The sequence below is a fragment of the Thamnophis sirtalis genome, unplaced genomic scaffold (genome assembly GCF_051295495.1).
Source record: "Thamnophis sirtalis isolate CommonGarterSnake01/CBP01778 unplaced genomic scaffold, rThaSir2_p1.2 scaffold_6, whole genome shotgun sequence".
NCBI classification, from domain to species: Eukaryota; Metazoa; Chordata; class Lepidosauria; order Squamata; family Natricidae; genus Thamnophis; species Thamnophis sirtalis.
The window spans coordinates 92,123,718-92,129,978 of record NW_028261386.1 but is presented as its reverse complement, the minus strand read 5'-3'; positions in this window follow the sequence as shown (position 1 = coordinate 92,129,978).

Sequence of the window (6,261 nt, the reverse complement as noted above, 5' to 3'; positions counted from 1 at the left end):
ATGGAAGGCTGAGTCAACCTTGAGCCGGTGAGATTAAAACTGCTGAACTGCAGATAACAGTCAGCTGAAGTGACCTGCAGTACTGCACCCTAACCACTGCGCCACCTCGGCTCTTTGAGGACTGCATCAGGGCCAGCTCAATGTCACTCATATCAGGGGCGCCTGTGGTGACATGAGCGCTCTGCCAGCAAAAACGGGATCCTGAGCTCTGTTGTTGGCTATGACAGCCTCCTGCAATCCTCTGCCAATGAAAACAGAGCTTGGGAGGGCCGTGTGTGGCCTTTCCAAGCTCTATTTTCACTGGCAGAGGCACCACAGGCTGGGCCATCACTGTTTCCAGGTCAGCCTCGCAGGTCAGATTTAAGCACCCTGCAGGCCGGATTGGTCCACGGGCCTTGAGTTTGATACCCCTGGTTTGTTCTCAGGTGCTGTCCTTAGAGGCTTTATGTGAGACATATTAAGAAACCTTGTTGGTCACGTCTCCTTTCAATGAGTACCATCTGCTGATGGGAAAAAGCCATTAACATTAAACATTAAATTGAAAAGCCATCAAAGCCATTAATTATTTTGTGTAATAAAGAATGGTTCAGGATAAGGCAGTTTAGGTAGGCTCTTCTAATGACCAACAGGTAGAATGTGTGGAGGTGCTCCATGCCTACTACCTGTCCTGGGTTATTTCTAAACATGACCGTCTTCTTTAAAAAGCCTGACTGACAGAGGGATCAAATAGTGACCATGACCATGAAGGACCAAAGCCCATCCTTGTTTAGTACTACAAGAATGCAGCAAAGATGATGACAGTGGAGTTCACAAGTAGCCGTAGCAGAAGCCTAGTCTGTCTCGTCACCAAAAAGATTCAGATTGGAAGAGAGACAATAAAGACTGACAGTAGGAATTTAGCTTTGAAATACTCCTTAGCCTCACGATCACATTTTAATTGTTTCTTCCGTATCAAAAAGGCCTTATAAGAATCCTGGCACATGGAATGATTTGAGAATTGACTCAAATCATTCCATCTGCAAGGATCCTTATAACTGACTCAAAACTTGCAAAACCTTATATTGAGAGGATGAAGTGCAGCTTCTTTTCTTCTTAACCAACAAAATATTTTACTTTCTTGTTGCTTCCAGAGTAATGGCTGTCTATTGTCCTCTATTATAGGAGTGCCTGGCTTTAGCTCTATTCTATTGGGGGGAGGGGAGTGGACAAAGCATAGGGTCTCCTCATTATATTTGTGCAATGACATTATTTTGAATTCCACTTTATAAAATATTAAAATATTATCAGTAAAAGCCTAATATCTAAGTATTACCAATAGGCACATACTGGGGTGGGGAGGGAATTTTACAGTATCCTTCCACTACCATGCTCACCAAGGCAAGCTACACCTGCCAAGCCATGCCCACAGAACCGGTAGTAAAAAAAAAAATGAATCCCACCACTGACCCACCCACATCTTATCCAGGCCCATTTGCTTAAGGAATCCTCTACTCAAGAACCATATAACTTTGGCCATCTGCAGCACAGGGCCTGTCTAGCTGAACAAGTCTAAAGGGAGCTGTGTTCTATCACGTCCTGCCTCAATGGATTAGACTTCAAGGTCTAGATATCAGGATTCTTCTCTGATTGTCCTTGCATGGGCATCAAGGTTCTTGCAATGCCCTAGATCAGGGCAGCCAAACTCCTGGCCCGCAGGTTGGATGCATCACACACTGGCTATGCCCACACCCAGTTTAGTGAAGGGGGAAAAAGTCCTGATACATTACATGACACCACCGTGATGGTGTGAGTTTGACACCCCTGTCGTAGATGAACTTTTATCTAGGTTCACCTTCTATTTCTTCCAAAGGTGCCTCCATCACATTAGATCTTGGCACTAAGCTGGACACCCACTCTAGACCATCTGTACTGTACCTCTTCATTTCTTCCAGCAGGACAAATGTGTCAATACAGAAGCCAGCATGCTCAGGAGCCACATCAGAATGCAGTCTGACAGTTTTATTACTATATTATTTTAGGAGGTCACGGCATCACGACGTTTGAGAAGCCCTGCTACAGCATACTTAGCATACCACTGGACTAGATTCAGCAACAGATAAAGATCTTATGTGTTTGAGACCCCAAAGTTATGCAAAGCACGACAAATCACAGACCTCCCCAGATAGCAATATATCCTAAGGAAATGTCACCATGCAGAAATTGAGTGGACTTCTTAGACCTTAACCCCAATAAAATGCAGAATCTATGCAGAAGAAGTCATCAGATCTAACTAAAACAGGGAGCCAGTTCATACATGCACATGATAGGTTAGCCCTGGTTAACTCAAATCCTGCAGGGATGAGTAAATACTGTATCAATTATATCAATGTTTCTCAGTTTTATTGTTTTTGCCTGCGATCCAGAGGTGGGTTGCAATTCCCAGCGCTACTGGTTTGCTCATGCTCACTAGCGCACATGCGCAAAAGTGTATGGGTGTGTGGGCGGAGCCTGCCCCTGCCACCACTACCTGTTTGCCCGATCTGGGCCGAACCAGGAGCAACCCACTTCTGCTGTGATCCCCATCTGTCATTTTCTCTTGTGGACTCCTGTCCAGGTTCATTCTAGATAGGGACATGAAACATTGCTATGGTATCAGAAAGAATGTATTTGCAGCTTGATTCACTTTGATTTTCTGTTGCCCCCCCTTAGCATGTGCCATGCCCCCTGTTGCATTTTTTTTAATCTATGGACCCTATGAATTATCCTAAGGCTCTGGGGGGCCATGTGGCCTTTGGCTGAGAACCACTGGGCTATTCAATGCCTGCGCTGATTTTGGAGTTTTCTGCTTAAGGTGTAAAAAAAATATTGTGTTTCTTCCCTGGTTTCTAGGAAAATGCACACAATGTTTCCACTCTTTTACCCTGTCTTTAATTAGGCTTTTAGAGCTAAAAAGAGTTATGCACCAGAGCATTGTCTTGGGTTTTCCTCTGATAGAATATCCTGATAGAATTTGAACTCTTACCACATCTTTGCCAGATCATTCTTTATCAGAGAGGACCAGAAGTTCATATTGGATACAATTTATTTCCCTTGGGATGCACCCAATTGTAAGAAATATTTTAGCAAGCATTCTCAGGGAGGACACTGCATACTAACCTTGGGGCCTCCATCCCACACAACTCTCTTCACATTGAACAAGCTGAACTTTGAGCTACACTATTAAAGTGCCCAGTATATTTTTCAGAACAAAATGTGAACATTTCCATTCAAGAAGAGCTGTAAATGCAATTTTTACTTCGTCTGCCTCTTTCTAACCATGAGAGAACATGATTATATTACTATCAGTGAAAGGTAATGTAATTTTCTACCAAGTTTCTTAACAATGGCAGAAAGTATGGAAACCCTCCTTCGGCATCAACTCAGCCTCCATATGACCATCCCAAGCAGTGTATGACCAAAGTATGGTTTAAAAAGCTCAAGATGACAACAGGATGCAAACTACGCTCTGATTGTTTATATAGGTATCACAAGTGGGAATGTTTGGTGACACCAAATTCTATACTCTGTAGACAACCCAGGATGAAGTCTCTTTGGTGCATATGCACCAAAGAAAAGGTGGGTTGCTACCGGTTCAGGAGAACCAGTAGTGGTAATTATGTGTGGGTTGCTGAACCGGTAGTGATGGCTGGCTGGCCACGTCCCCAAATCAGCTCGCTCTGATGCTCGCCCTGTCTCATCTTCGCCATGTGCATCCACACAATTGCCTCCTAGTGCCTACACACAGGCAAGCAGCATGGGCTGTTCAGGGAGCTTCGCAACCACTTCCTCCTAAGTGGGATTGAGCCTCCCTGCCTCCTCAATGCACGGAAGCAGGAGGCAGCAGCTTTGTTTACTGCCTGTGAGCTTGGGGGTGGGGGTGGGGTAGCAGCCAAGTGTGCATGCCAGGATCTGCCGGCTGCCTCTAATCTTCAATTTACTCATGAGCAAGTTTACTCGTGTTTACTCATGAGCAGGGTGCTTGGCAGCCAGAAGATTGCTGGCTTGCTCACTCAGCTGCTGCCCCTTCCCCTTGAGCTCATAAGCAGCAAACAAAATCACACAATCTTCAGACCCTCCAGATGTCCTGGGTTCAGCTCGCCACAGCTCGAGTTGCTGCTTTCTTTTGCCTTTATTTTAAAAGTTTTACAGCATATTTTATTTTCCATCTCCAACCTGAAACATAAATTTGCCAAGCCATGCCCACAAAATAAGCCACATCCACAGAACCGGTAGGATAACATTTTGAAACCCACCCCTGACCAAAGACAAATCCCATGTGTGTCCAATCACACTTGGCCAATAAAGAATTCTATTCTTCTATTCTTTCCTTTTTAATCTAAAAAAGGAGATTTCCAATTGAAAGGGTATAAAAGTTACCATATGCATTATTAAAATATACAATCAGTTTTTTTTTAAAGGTACACACAAATGTGTGAAGAAAAACAGTACTCAAGTTATATTTAAATAACAGTTTAATGATGAAAACTGGATTGAACTGAACAAAATTGCAGAGCTTTTTTCAGTTGTGTTTTTGCAGATGCTTCTATTGTCTTATGCTGCAAAAGACATTCCATCTAACTAATGCTAGGCATCTCCCTGTGTCAATCTGGCTTGGCTTCTGAATTAAGGAACATCAAATCATGGTTTGTCTCTATGCTTGAAAATATTTGTTATTTCACAGAGAACTCACCATTCCTCTAAGGAGCTCAACTTCTTGTAATGTCATATTTCCATGAGTAGAGTAGATTCTTCAATGCAGGGGAAGAAGCAAGAGGCTCCTCTACCTAATAAGTGACAGAGAAATTCTAAAACTTCTTCTTGAACCTTCTCAAAAAGATACTCTAAAGATACTTTTTTCACAGAGGAAAGGCTTTAGTGAGCCGACAACTGTTGCTTGTACTGCAGTGGTGGGTTGCAGGCAGTACACCCCAGTACAGGCATACCGGAGCCTGCCTAGAGCACCGGGTACCGTTCTAGTACGGTGCTCCGGAGGGCCTACCCACCCGCCCATGCTTATTACCTGTCTTTAAAGTCTTCAGCGCTTCTGCACATGTGCACTGCGCATACAGCACCTATGCGACGCTCCGCTGAGTAGCTGGAGCATCGCGGAGGCGTCACTGGACAGTACTATGCATGTGTGCGAGTGTGCGTTCATGTAGACGCCGTTGGGCCTGTTGCAACCGTACTGGTTAGAACGGGATAAGGAACCCACCACTGTTGTACTGTATATATGTATGTACCGTATATATTTATCAAAGCTAACAGAAGAGATGGGAGAAGGGGATAGAGAGGAAGTGGAAGGGGCGAGGAGGAGTAAGAGGAGGAGAAGAAGAAGAGGAGGAGGAGGAGGAGGAGGAAGAAGGAGGAGGAGGAAGAGGAGGAGAAGGAGAAGAAGCTCCTCCTCCTCCTGGATGCAGTTCAAAAAGAGGAAGAGTCCCGTAGTTGTTAGAACTCTTAAGTGACTATCAATATCATCCATACCACATTTGTGGGCCGCTCTTACCTGAAAGTAGGTTCCAGAACAGGGTATTTGAAGAAAAAATGTGCTCAGCAAAACAATGGTATTTTTAATGTCATGGACTTTGTTTAGTGGGGTCTTACACTTCAATTCAAAACATGGGTTTAAACCTTTAAAATGCTAAACCAGGTGCAGTCCATATAGTTCACCTTTAAATATGTGCTTTGAGCAGTGGTGGGTTTCAAAAAAATTTCGAACCTACTCTGTGGGTGTGGCCTCCTTTGTGGGTGTGGCTTGCCGGCCATGTGTTTTCTCTCTCTGTCTCTGTCTCTGTCTCTCTCTCTCTCTCTCTCTCTCTCTCGCTCTCTCTCTCTCTTTCCTTCCTTTTGTCTCTCTCTCCCTTTTCCCTTTTTTTCTTTCATCTCTCTCTCACTTTTTCTTTCTTTTTCTTTTTTTCTTTATTTCTTTCTTCCTTTCTTTCTCTTTCTCTCTCTCTGTGTCTCTGTGTGTGTGTGTGTCAGTGGTGGGTTTCAAAATTTTTTGGAACCTCTTCTGTAGGTGTGGCCTGCTTTCTGGTGGAACCTCTTCTAACCGGTTCGGTAGATTTGACGAACCGGTTCTACCGAACTGGTGCGAACTGGTAGGAACCCACCTCTGGCTTTGAGGATCCCTGAAGACATGTCCACCAATATAATAGTGCAACTGAGTGGACAGACCCATTTTTATATGAGATGGCTATTTAACTATTTATTTGTTTGTTTGTTTGTTTGTTTATTTATTTGACT